This window comes from Corvus brachyrhynchos, unplaced genomic scaffold (assembly GCF_000691975.1).
Source record: "Corvus brachyrhynchos isolate BGI_N302 unplaced genomic scaffold, ASM69197v1 scaffold21, whole genome shotgun sequence".
Taxonomy (NCBI): Eukaryota; Metazoa; Chordata; class Aves; order Passeriformes; family Corvidae; genus Corvus; species Corvus brachyrhynchos.
In genome coordinates, this window is record NW_008236924.1 from 1,331,172 (window position 1) to 1,343,664 (window position 12,493).

Genomic DNA, 12,493 nt, shown 5'->3' on the forward strand with positions numbered 1-12,493 from the left:
TGAACAGGTCTGCATGTTCGGTGCTGGCTCACCCAGATGTGCTGCAGCTGCCCTGGGTGCCTGGGGAGCAGGGCAGGGGAGTGGGCAGAAGCCAGCCTGGCTCCTGCCACCTGCACAGACCCCTCTCACGCAGTGTGCAGGCTCAGATAGCCATGGAAGGTTTAGATGGAAGTGCAATTCCCTTTAGCTCACACACACATTTACACACTCCAAGTAAAACACGGTGGGGAAGAAATCTACCTACTCCATGTGCCCATGCAGAGTCAGCAGAGACACGGCTACACCCCAGCACTGTGTGAACCCATTCCCTATGCTGGGGGCTGAGCAGCTCTGATTGAACTAGGAAATGTTCCAGATCTTACAGGGCTTATTGATACAACGGCAAGAGCCCATCACAGCTGTGTGCTGAAGCTGCCGTAGTTTCTCCAGGTTGCAGACTGAATCCATACTGGAAAACAATCAAATTAGTACAAAGAAAAGTGCCTGGACGAGCCGGGGTCTGCAGGCAGCGGCTCATGGATGAGCTCTGTGCAGACAGGTGAGACAGAATTTTGCTGTCCTGCCTGAGCTTTTTCTTTTGTGTGGGCTGGACCTAAGGCAGTGTCAAAAGGAGCCCGGATATTTTAGTGCCAGGTGCCAGAGGTCCCTCCGGCTCCCGGGGGATGTAACCAGCTGATCCCGCACAGCTCCACAAAGGAGGGAGAGAATAAACTGTCCGATAAATGTTCTGCAAAAATGCAAACCATCTCCAAAGCATTCCCTGGACTTGCCCTGCCACAGGCGCTCCAGCGATAACAGCCCTGACATCCTTCGGACCAGAGGACCCAGAAAAGGTTTCCATGGGAGCCGACATTCCTCTGGGGCTGAGTCATAGAAGAGCAGAGTGTTGTAGAAGGAGGGGCTTGAAAAAAACTTCGAAAAGTTTATTTCTGCTCTTCCCCCTCCCAACACCGCCCGTACCTCTGCTCCTGCCTATGTGGCAGACAATGGCTTGGCTTTTGCTGCTGCGCAGGATGCAACAGCCTTTCATTTTCCCTTGAAAGTCGCCTGATCCACCCTAACAAACGGCTGCAATTAACTTTTGTCCTTTTGGAGGGATGCTGAGTTTTTGGGCTGTTTCAAGTTGGTCCTCTCTGAGGGCTCGGGAGCGCCGGTGACATTCCCGGTACGCCCGGTTTCGCTCCAACTTGAAACTTTTGCCCTTCGGTTTGGGTGGGAATTCAGCCCCCAAATGGTTAAATTTCCTTGTTTTTGGCTGGATGCAACCGAGTGGAGCTTTCTTAGAAAAGGGACACAAAGAGCAGTTAGACTGTCACGTCACCGGGCCGGGAAGGACAGCGGCTGCCTTTAAAGGAAGCAAGCCCTTGTCTCTTCTGTATGGACCTAAAATAGTGCCTGACCGAACCCAAGTCCCTAAAACTTAAAAAACCACCCCAAAAGAGCTTTACTCCTCCTCTCCTGCAGTCGCCGTCTCCCTAACAGTCGATCAGCCAGAGTTCGGCAAGCCAGGGCAGCAGACTTGAAAGGCTTTCAAAGTTTGCTCGGAACAAAAAGCCGAGTGTCTTTTTTTTTTTTTTTTCCAAAGGAAGAATAAGACCGGCTGCACTGAAAAAATAAAACCGCTGAGATGAAGTCGACAGCTCTTTTGTTCTTCCTCTGGATACTCTGGTGAGTAAAACATCACCTGCCAACGCACCTCAGGCTGGGACTAGTGGGGACTGTTCGTAACTAGATCTGATTTTCTCTGCAGGCTGGTTGTGCCCAGACCTTGGTCTCTCGGATCTCTCTAAGGAACTACCCACCAGCTGAAAACCCAGACGGGAAAAAGGGAGGAGAAAGAAGAACGAGGGCGGGTTAAACCTTTGCAGTCAGATGCCAGCATTAAAGCTCTGGCAGCGAAACTGAGTAAGAGACAGTTTAGAAGTGGAAATGCTGCAGAGAAGAGAAAGGGGTGAAGTCAGGAGGAGTTTCCAAATGCACCGCTTGGGGTGGAGAGCGTCCAGCTCCCCATCCCGAGTGATGCATTGCGAGCACTGGACACACTCCCCGGACACACTACCCTGGACACACTACCCTGGACACACTACCCTGGCCAGGGTCCCCCCCGAGCCGGGCTGTGGGGACCCCCATGTCGGGAGGAAAAGCACAGCAAAGGCAAACGCGAATCTCGGGCCATACCTCGCAGTCCCGGCAGCACGGCTGAGGGAACTTCAGGCTCTTGGACAGGCTGGAGGAATCTGTGGGTTTTAGAAGGAGGCAGGAGGAAGCCGAAGGGTGGGCTGGGTTTCCCGCTGCCTCTCCCCCTCCTCCTCCTCGCTATCTTTCCAAATCCGTCTCTTCCTCTCCCCCTCTAAGTGGGCAGTCCCTCCTGAGGCACAGCCTGGCTCCAAAGGATAGACCAGAGAAATCAAGCCGGAGATCAAGGGGTCCCTCGCGGGGACAGAGCAGCCCTCAGCGCAGCCCTCCCAGCAGAGTCCCTGTCACAGCAGCTCCCTGCTCTGCTGCCGTGAGTTTTCAGTGCTCTGTCCCTCTCGGACTGACAGCAGGGGGGATGGGGGAGTGCCAGCTCTCTGCTTGGTTTTTGCACCTCTTAACCACTTCACCTGCTGCAATTATGTTAAATGCTGTCATTTCTCAGCGGAGTAGCTCACTCCCTGAGCTGGTGTTTCCCATCCTCGAGGGCATGCAGAGGAAAGCGGGAGAGCTTTTGCTCGTCCATCCTGTCCCCTAACACTGCTGATATCTGTGACTGCCTTGTGGAGAGGGAGAGGAAAGAATGACGCAGGGAATGTGGAGGATAGAGACATATCTGAAATATGCTGTAAGTAGGCAGAGAAATGCTGGGCTGGTAGATGTGACTCTCAGCAGGCTGGTCTCTCTGCTGTGGTTATCGTCCAGCAGATCTGGACTGATTGAACAAAACCCACAGTCAGAATTGCCAGTCAGCTGAATTCAGTGGTCTCTTCAGACATCACTCAGTATTTTGACTTTACAGATCATAACTCAGCTGGAGCAGCTGCCCAGCCAGAGGGAGCCAAGCAGCAAAGCTGTTTCGAGTTGAGTTTTCCCATCTGTTCCTCTCTATGCTCAGGGTGAAAACCCAGCTCTTCTCTCCTTGCTTCTCTCCATGGCTGAGAGGATCTGAGGTGCATCTGCTCCCTCAGAACCAGCATGGCCATGGCATTGCACTGCAAAGGAGAGCCAGCAGCCAAAAATTGCTACAGTTTGGGCATCCCTAAAGAGTGTCTCCGTGCCATACAGGGCTGTTCTGAGCCCTGTGGATAATCCAGCCCTTTGCAGCTTGTGATCCTCCTGTGGCATCAAACCTCACCCCAGGGCTGGTCTCCAGGGGCTGCTGGAAAGATGGTGTCTCATGTAGCCAGCAGGACTGAGGACATCTGGGCACCAGCAGTGTGATTGTGCTGGGTGAAGGACACCCAAGACCATAACAAAATTCAACATCATGTTTTGTTTTGGCTGCCTGGGGTTTGGGTTCATTCCTTGTGATTATGTGCTATCTTTGAGAGGGGCTGAGACATGGACCTGGGTGCTTAACTCTTCCCACTGATGTTGCTGAGGATTTAGATGTCAACACAGGGACTGGCCTGTGATGACCTCTGGGCTGTGCTGGCTCCTTGCCCTGCAGGATGCCTGCTTGCCCTGCAGGATGCCTGCTTGCTCTGTAGGATGCCTCCTTGCTCTGTAGGATGCCTCCTTGCTCTGTAGGATGCCTCCTTGCTCTGTAGGATGCCGTTGTGGTTCTGTGTCAGCTCACTCCTCATCCATCTCCGTATCTCTCATCATCTGTATCTCTTACAGCACTTCTGCTGCATGTGAGAGATCAGATGTAAGACTAAACATCCCATGGCAAACAAGGAACAAAATATAAACACAACAGAAAGGGAAAGCAGCGGGGAAAGATAGGGGAGGGATTCATGAAAACCCATCATCACTTCCCAGTGAACAGGTCAATCTCTGTGATCAGGCAGCTCAGGAGGCTGGTGGCAAAGAACAAGGGAAGAAAATCTTCTTCACCCATTTCTTTTCCTGGCTGCACACTTCCCAAAAGCCACCCCTGGGTGCTGATATGTGGGTGTTGATACCACTCACAGACACATCCATAAATATTCCATGTGACCCTCCCAGGTCCCTGGGGAGGCTGGATTTATAATGGTGTCTAAGACTCCATGGGTCCTTCTAATGCAACCAGCTGGAGCACCTTGTCCTCCCACCACAAGTGTCCGTAGCTCCCAGGTGCAGCCCAGCGCCACTTGTAGGTCCAGTTTGGCTCCAGAGGTCACACATCCCCTAAGCCAAGGTTTCATTTGCTTGATTCATATCCCAAGGAGCTGAACACAGCTGTTGAATGCTCTCTGCAGTAGATTAGTCACGACTCGCATTGAAATTGTACCGCTGCTGGTTCTTCTCAGGAAAAAAAAAAGACATCTGGAAAAAATTTTAGAGAGGAAAAAAAAAAAGAAGAGAAAAGGAACCACAACTTTTCTAACTGACAACGTGGCAATTGCTCTGCACTGTAGCCTGAAGCTAAGACCTCTGCTAAGGGCTTAGACAAATGATAGTGCCATGGAGATAATTATAGCAGGGATTTCTTTATGGATGTGGTGGCTTAGACCCTGGGTCTGAGCGAAAGCAAAAAGCAGTGATGCAGTCACATCTGGAAATGGCCCCCAAGCTCATCCAGTGAGCCCAGCGGGGTGGGAGTGAGGGGTGCTCATGGTGCTCCACGCACATGGTGGGGGCAGCCGGGTCCTGCACCTTGGGAAGGACACACTGCCAGGCATCAGCGGTGGGATGCAGGGGGGCCACACGGAGGGGGAAACAAGAGCCTGCAGCAACTGGCTGGCTCGTTAAACTCAGCAGCTTTAAAAAGCTCCAGAAGCAACTGAGAGCTTGCAAAGGAACTCCTGGAAAGTCCTTTCCACTCTTGTAAGGCTTAGTGGGGTCATCAAAGAGGAGATTTTGGTGTCAGGCTATCAGGAGGAAAACTGGACCTCACACACGTTTAGAAAGTTGTCTTATGCCATCTGGGGCACCGGATGGGCAGGGGATTGCCCAAGGGGCCTCCACAGCCCTGGGAGCCCTGGTAGGGCTGCAGCAGGTCCAGCTCAGGCTCCTGACCATGTGCCAGTGGGTGCTTTGGGCACAGTGGATGAACCCCAGGGCTCCCGGGGCTCGCTCCCAGATCAAGTGACTGCACAAACTCAGATGGAAACAGCAAACAGGGCAAGACCCTTTGAGGCTTGAGCTCATTTTACAGCAAAGCCAAGAGGTCTGGAGGGGTGAGGTTTGAACTCCAGCTAACCCCTGTTCAAAATCCAAATTTCTTCATCGTGCTTTGAGCCAGGTTGGGCAGATCTGGGCTGGCGCAGTTGAGAAAATCCTGTTGCTTTCCAAGAGGGGAACAATTCTGCTGTAAGAGATGGGGGAAAAGGCAAGTGAGCAGCTCTGTGGGAGTGATACAAGTGTGGATTAATAATCCTGCCATCTTCTGCTCACTAATTTGTCAGTCTGAGGAGCCTTTCCTTCCCTCTGCTCTGGGAGGGATTCTCTAATGAGTTTTTCTCTAGAGGATGTGTCTGCATTAATTGCTGGTGGAGGCTGCTGCAAAACAATGAACCCAAAGTGCATATAAATAAACAGGATGCCCTGGAACCACTGTGGTAATGTAATTTGCTAAGCCTTCATCCCTGGGTGTGTGGCTGAAGCCTGAGCTCCTCACAGGTGCAGGGCAGTGTGGGGGAAGTCAATGGCTGCAGGGGTGGGAGCCCAGCACCCAGCTCAGGAAAAGCTGAGAGTAAATGCAGAGCAGACAGGAATCTGCTTATCCCAGGAATTTCCCATCTCTCCTGCTCTCTGGGAGTGTGTCAGCTGGAGGGTTTCTGGTTTTTTCCATTTCAGAAGCAGATCAGAGGCAGAAGGGCTGTGCTCTCTGGGCTTGCACTAAGCAGATGTAGGGCCACTGGAAGCACCATCTGCACAGGGCAGGATGAACCCAAACTATCTTGGGAACATGCCTGAGAGTGTCTCATGTAGGACAAGGAAGATGGGATGGGACTCTGCCCCTGAGCTGAGCCATAGGACTGATGCCTGGTTCAGATGGAGCAGACGGATGCTCAAGGTCTTTTCCTGTGCCTGCACTGGGGTGCTGGTCAGAAGCAGACGGAGAAGGAGGAGTGGATGTCATTGCAGATTCTCAGCTGTAATCCAGAGGCCAGCAGGGCAGGAGATGGAAAACCAGCTGTGCACAGCTCTGCAGTGAGTCACAGCCTGGGAGCAGGCTGCAGAGCTAGAAAGCAGGACAGGCTTACTGTGAAATGTCTTGCTCTTTCCATGATGTGTGTGGGCTCTCACAGCTGTCCCAGGGTTCTCTGGTGGAAGGCTCTTCCATGCCCCATGGGGAAGGTCTCTCCTCTGCCTCTTTCAAACTCCCCCTGCATTATCATCTCACTCACTTGGAAATGTGTGGGGCTGCAAGCTTGGGAGAAGCCTGTCTGTCCTCCCTGAAACCAAACTGAGGCCAAAGAAGCAGGGGAATAAAATCCATCACCTTCCTCAGCTGTGGTGCAAGACAGGAGCTCTGTGTGCTGCAGCTGCCCCTGCGCTGCCCAGGATGCTCCTCATGGGCATCACGTCTGAACACCCAGAGAGGGTGGCAGATTAAACCCCTCTGGCTGTAGCCCCTCACCACGTCCCTGTGGCAGAGTCCCCACAGCCCTGCCTGGACACATTGCACCAGGCACCGGCACACAAGAGCCGTCCTCAGCTGATTTGAAACACCCAGGCACATCCAGCCTGGCTGAGTTTAGTCCCAGCCCAACACCTACAGTATACAAAAAACCTGATTGTTCCAAAAGGCCCCTTTCTGCAAGGGGCTGTTCCCTATTAGTCCTGGGCACGAGGATGTTGTGTGCCTGAATTACAGTTGGGTGTCTCAGCCCTCCTCTGCTGTTGCTTGAGGCCTTGTGCTGCACTTGTGCCTGTGACTTGCAGAAGGTGAAATAAAACTTCCAGGAGGGAAGGGCTGCTAGCTCCAGGTAGTCCCACCTTGCTCCTGGTGTTTACCTACGATGCACTTTTGAGTCCTCTTGGGCCTGACAGATGCGGTTTGGCAGCTTTTGAAGGATATTAATAGAACTGCTTGAGGAAATAAACAGGAATCCACTTTCAAGCCCCTGGGGCATGTGGGGAGAGGGAAGCTCCTGGGCTGCAGTGGCAGCTCTTTTCCATGGAGAAACAGTCTAAAAGGCAGCTTTGATGGGAATACCCAGGTGAAGCTGTGCCAGCCCCAGAACATCAAATGCCATCTGGAGAGCAGTGGACATAACCATGGGTGAGGAAAAGACCAGAAAGGCAAATTCGAGGGTTCACAAGGCTCTCGGGGGCCAGCTGCATTTGGTTTTTTGGGTCATGAGTGTGAGGTCCTCTAAGAGAAGCTTGATTCTCAGATGAGTTGGCTACTTACCCCACAACCCTTCTTAATTTAATTGGCCATACCAACTTACATCTAAGGGAGGAAAGCAATGGTTTTTCTGGGCCATGTCTATGCTGGGAGCCCATTTAGAAGGCTCCCTTTGGGAATGTGATGCAGTGGGCAGGCTGGTGAGTGTCCGTGGGGCCAAGCAGTGATGGGGCAGAGCTGCCATGGATTGGAATTGCAGCTGAAGCAAAGCAGGCAGCAGGATTTGGTGTCCTCAGCATAACTTGCTGTCCCCAGGATCCAGAAGCTGAGAACATGGGCTTTAAGTGAGGGCTGCTTTCGCTCCAGGCTTGTGCATTGCCAGAGGCAAAGAGGAGGAGGGAAAGCCAGTCTTGAGGAGGGCAAGGCACACTGGTGACAGGCAAGCTGGAATATGAGTTGAAGCCTGGAAAGTTTAGCAGTTCCCTGTGGAGGCTGAAAAACAGGACTTTAGTGTCCTCCTATTAACCCTCATTGCTGGCAAAACCCTATCAAAATATCCCCGCTCCCGGGCAGCCCTGCCCCGCTTACAGTAACTCGGTGTGTGCACGGCTCCGTGCTCCCAGCTGCTCCCCATCCCCTGCCCCCTGCACAGCCTGTGTCCTGCTGTGACACAAGCCAGGACAGGCACCGGACAGAGCGATCCCGAGAGGCCACATCCCCTCTAGCACTGCTGGTGGATGAACTCCTACAGCATCCCTGGGTGGGAGCTGAGCTGTGCGGGAGCTGTGGCTGCATCCAGGCAGGACACAGGGCGGGAGGTGCCTGAGGTGCCTGGGCCACGCCCGGCTGAGCCCACACATATCCACCCTGAGAATCCACATTTTTCTATCTATTTTTCTGACACTTTCTGCTCGAGCTGAGCTCACTTCAGAACAAGCCCTGGCTTGAGATGTACCAGATGACTGAGCCAGGCTGCCAGATGCAGGAGGCTCCATGAACAGGGTGCCCTTTAGAGGAGACAAAATGGGATTGGTTTTGGCGACATTCTTTTGGAAGGATGGGGTACAGAGGGAAAAGCAAGCAGCTGTGCTGGTGCTTGGTTGCCCACTGGGGTTACATCACCACAGCCAAGCACAGGCAGCTGTAGAAGCTGGCAAAGAGGATATTAGGGGAGACAGTAGGAAATATTTTTTGACAAGACTTTGGGGCAGGATATCCTGTGAGCCTGAGCCACCCCTGTCATGCAGGAGCCGTGTGAAAGGGTGTAGGGTCAGGTAGGCAGGGCTGGTAAAAGGCAGTGCTGAGAGCCACTTCGTGATTTTAACATCTGGTGACTGTGATTTACAAACACAGCCACTCCAGGCCAACACCAAGTGCAAGCACTGACCTCCACACCATCTCTGCTTGCTGGCTCCTTTCAAATCATCTCCTAGTGCACTTTTGAACCACTCTAAGCTCCCCTGTCCAGTGTGGATTTTACTCCAGGGAGTTCAAGTTCCTTAAAATATTCCTACCTTGAGCAATTCAGATCTTTAAGGCCATGCACAGATATTCTGCTCCTTGCAAGGGCCAGTCAGTGGGGGAATCATTTGCATCATCTGTATGGAGCTTGATGGAATTTCACTGATGAGGGAGTAAAGGAAACCCAAGAGGACACAACCCCCTTAGCTGGATGAAAATACAGCGGACATATGTGGGCAGAAAATACCTCGTCCATCACTGCTTCGGTGTGATGAGTTCTGGGGATCTCAATTTAGCCCTGAAGCTTGTTTACTTCCCTTCAGAAAACCACCATCCCGTTTGGCCGGGGTTTGGCAGGAGCAGTGCTGTGGGCAGGGCTGTGGGAAGGCTTGGGGCTGATACTGCACCGTGTCTGTGAGCTTGGGGCAAGGTGGGACGTGGGCAGCCCCAAAATAGCGAGGTCATGTGGGGCCCTGAGCAAACACAGTGACTTTCCATCCTGTGCCTAGCCCAGAGCAGGGTCCCTCCCTCAGGACCTGCTGCTAAAATTAGCAGTGTTTCCCCACACCGTATGCCCTGCATATGTTATCAGCAGCTGTTTAAGGAAATGGAGGGACCAGAATCACAGTTTAAAAAAACCTACCAGATTTGGAGAAGTCCCTTTTAAGCTTCTATTTTATGGGAAAAGCAGAGAGAAAAAATTCTTCCTGAAATGGGGGCTCTGAGGGAGAGAACATTGGACTCTTTCCTGTGTGATGCTGCTGTGAGATTGCTAATGAACATTAATTGTATCAGACATCTGCAAAGACTAACCAGAAAATTACAGAGATGAGACACAAGCATTGGTTATGTCACCCCGCAGTCCCTTAACTTCAGATGTGCCCAAAGGTACAACTTGCATCCTCTCCCGTGCCTGCCCATGTCACCCCAGGCAGCAAGATTGCCCAGGATTTACTACCAAGATTAATGGAGTGGATTTTTAATGGCATGAACACTCAAAATATTCTGTTGTTCACTGAGGGGGAAAAGGTGGGAACTGGGAAATTAAGGAAACAGCAGCTTTCTCAACGAGGGGGATGGTGCAGGGAATTGTCTGGGCCCGTCTGGAGATACTCAGCTGCAAAACAGGAGGGAGACCACACCGTGCTTTTGGATAATTGATGGCCACCCAGCTGGATCCAGGCACCAAACCCACTGTGGGGATGTTCACCTATTCCCTTCGCTAATGCACACAGAGGCTGATGAAGCTGTGCACAGCGAGGGCACCCGGGCAGCTGCCGAGGGAGCTTGGCTCCTGCCTGTGCCCAAGGGCTCCTTTCCTGCTTCTCTCCCCAGGCAACTCTGAGGAATCCCAGAACCATAGAAGAGTTTGGATTGGAAGGGACCTTTAAAAGTCATCCACTGCAACCCCCAAGAACAGCATCCTCACTGCCTGAGGTGTGCCTGGCCTGACACTGATGTCATCTCACTCAAGGCTGGGCCATTCATGCTGGTTTTTCTCCAAGGCATTACAAATAGTGAGTGCTACCGAGGGAATCTGTTCTGCTTCTGGATGGAAAGTGTGGGTAAAAAGGCTGGATGAGAAGTGAGATCTCTTTCTCTGACCCCTCCCCAAATCAGAAGGTTTATCTGTCTTCCTGAGTTTTTGGGAGCTGTGTGGAAGAAATGAAGGGAGGGACTAACTGGGAGCGAGATCTCATCTCCTGGCCCCTCTTCTTGCTCCTACCAATGGTCACATCTGGAGTGTGGTCCCAGCCTGATGTGTCCAGGAGGGGCTCCAGCTGCTGGTCCCCAGCCCGGGAGCAAGGTCTGCCCTGCAAACCAGGGTGGGCCCATCGCAGTTGGGACAGGGACACTTTCCGTCCTGCTCCCCCCCAGCTGCGAGGCTGAGACCGCCGGGGACAGAGGGACAATGACGGTGTGGGGAGCAACGCCTGGCTTTCAGTTTGACGCAGACACACAAACAAGTTTGCTGCTCTGGCAGGAACTGGCCGCTCCTCTGTTGTGGTTGCAAATCTGGAAATAACAGCTGGAGGTTTTCAGCATTATCCTGGTCTAGGGATGAATTTTAACACTCTTGGCATTGGGTTGGGTCTATTGTTTTCCATGGCAAAGAGCAGTTCATGCTCCGCTCCCTTTGCCTCAAAGTGGCTCTTCAGCATTGATCCCGAGTGCATCTCCTGCTGTTCATTGGATCTCTGGGTGGCCCACAGGGAAGGTTTGCTGGCTTCCTGCAAGGCCTGGGGTGCAGCTGAGCCCATGCCATTCCACTGGCATGCTGAGACCCTGCTTGGAGGAATTGTGAACAGTTCTCTGTCAGGGAGAAGGAAAGCAAGGGGATGGCAGGAGGGGCTTGGAGACACTTTGCCAAGATGATTTCTGGACTCCATGTTTCTGGTTTTTCTCTGGACACATCAGGACTTGCATCTTCAGCTGTTCATAGCAGAGCTGACCAGCACTAGTGGCAAAGGATAGTGATCCATACCTGGGGATAGACGTCTGTGTCTTCAGTACACGGACCCTTGGCAAGAAGCTCAGCACAGAGCCTTTAGAGTCAGAGCCAGCCTCCTGCCTTCCTATGCTCTTGCTTCGACCATACTTTGACATATTTTGACCTCAGGGCAAGGCAAGCTTGGAGGGCTGCTACTGAAACTGGAAAGCTAAAAATCCCCCAGCAGCTGTAAAGCCAGTGGGGAGGACGCTGGATGTGCCACATCTCTGCTTTTTTGGCAAAGGACAGGTTGAATTAAGAAAGCAAATGGAGAGGAAACTGGAGAAATAAGAGCGGCTCTGTGAGTCAAGGACACTCTGGACTCAGTCCCATCCCAGTTGCCTTGGAAATTGGATCGTTCCCACCGAGCTGCCTGCTTTGCTGGCTGCTCCTGGGAGGGCACAAGCATGGAGCGCTGGACAGATGCAGGGGAAGGAAAAACCACAGGGAAATACAGACGCAAATGCTGGTACCAGGGTTTTCTCCACCAAAGGGAGACCCTTTGCCTTTGTCCCACGCCTTTGTGGGGATAATACAATAATACAATAGTAATAACCAGCTCCCACCAGCTCAGCAGAGACACAAAGGCAAGGGAAAAGCCAAAGGACCTTAGGCTCTATTTGTAGAGCAGCACAGCACAAGCCTGCAGTTTGGCTTGTCCACAGAGCCTGAGACAGCCCCAGGGACCCCAGGGCTGCTCCCCAGGCACCCCTGCCCGGAGCCCTGGAGACAGCCCTGTGTCCCATGCAGACTACTGATGCAATCGGTGGGATCACCCTGACAATAGCTGTGTGGGCTGGGTTTTTTGAAGCTGTGCACAACAGATTAAGCTCGAGGCCCTGGTTGTGATTGCTGGGCATTGTGCACTCTGCTGACATTGGCTTCTGTGGGCCAAGCTCTGCCCATGGCCCAGCAGGAGCTTCGGAGGGGGGGAATTGCTCCATCTGAAATGGTACTTGCACACAGTGGATTCCTGGTCTGTTCAGGCACCTCCTTTTTAAGGTTTTACAAGGGGATGAGTTGTGTTTGTTGTTTTAGTGTTTTCTCACCCATCTGTTGAAAATGGGTGAGCAGGTCTCAGATGGGCTGAGAGAGAGGGTCCTGCCCTGGGAATTTCATAC

The 12,493-nt window shown here is 52.5% G+C and overlaps 1 protein-coding gene across 2 annotated transcripts in view; it reads right to left on the bottom strand.

Annotated features, from left to right (window-relative positions):
- SPARC (secreted protein acidic and cysteine rich) overlaps window positions 1–2,303 on the bottom strand; it is a 9,662-nt gene extending 7,359 nt beyond the window's left edge. Inside the window, exon 1 of one of the 2 annotated variants that reach the window (XM_017728121.1) lies at window positions 2,179–2,303. The gene's annotated coding sequence lies outside the window, so the exon portion shown is untranslated. The remainder of the gene's footprint in view (window positions 1–2,178) is intronic. The other variant, XM_017728120.1, reaches the window with a different exon arrangement.
- Between the last annotated feature and the right edge of the window lie 10,190 nt (window positions 2,304–12,493).